Here is a 688-nt window from a genome sequence, read left to right as displayed (position 1 = left end):
GGCGACTTGGTCTTCGGTCCACACTTTCATCAAATTCTATGCATTTGATACTTTTGCCTCCCAGGATGCTTCCTCTGGGCGGCAGATTCTCCTTTCTGCTGGGGATTGTCCCCACCCTTAAGGGAACTGCTTTAGGACATCCCCAAGGTAGTTCCAGTGGACCCTATGGACCCTGAAGAAGAAAATAAGAGTTATGGAATAACATACCTTAGTTAACTCTTTTTCATTGAGGTCCATAGGGTCCACAGGGCACCCACCCTGACACACCTGGCCTCGGTTGGGATGTTCTTTTCTTTTTGTGTCACCGATTCCCTCTTCGTTTTTTGAGAGCGTTTGTGTACATTGTACTTCCTTCTCCACTTTCCGTCTCTTGCTTGTTTAGAAACTGAATGCCTGTGGCTGGGGGCGGGGTATATAGCAATGGATTACTCCAACTACATAACCCACCAAGGTAGTTCCTGTGGACCCTATGGACTTCGAAGAAAAAAAGAGTTAACTAAAGGTATGTTATACCATAACTCTTATTATTTCCATATACATTTTAGCTGCGTTGTTTCACTTACTGAAACAAGTTTTTAAATAATAATGGTATCTGGAAGTGAGCAACGTCTACAGTACAGTTAATCCTCCCTTGCAATTTGATAGGAAATGAAGAGGCATGGCCGTATATATTAAAATAGTGTTTTAA

This window comes from Taudactylus pleione, unplaced genomic scaffold, assembly GCF_031769625.1.
Source record: "Taudactylus pleione unplaced genomic scaffold, aTauple2 ptg000393l, whole genome shotgun sequence".
Taxonomy (NCBI): Eukaryota; Metazoa; Chordata; class Amphibia; order Anura; family Myobatrachidae; genus Taudactylus; species Taudactylus pleione.
Note: the sequence above shows the minus strand (reverse complement) of the source record.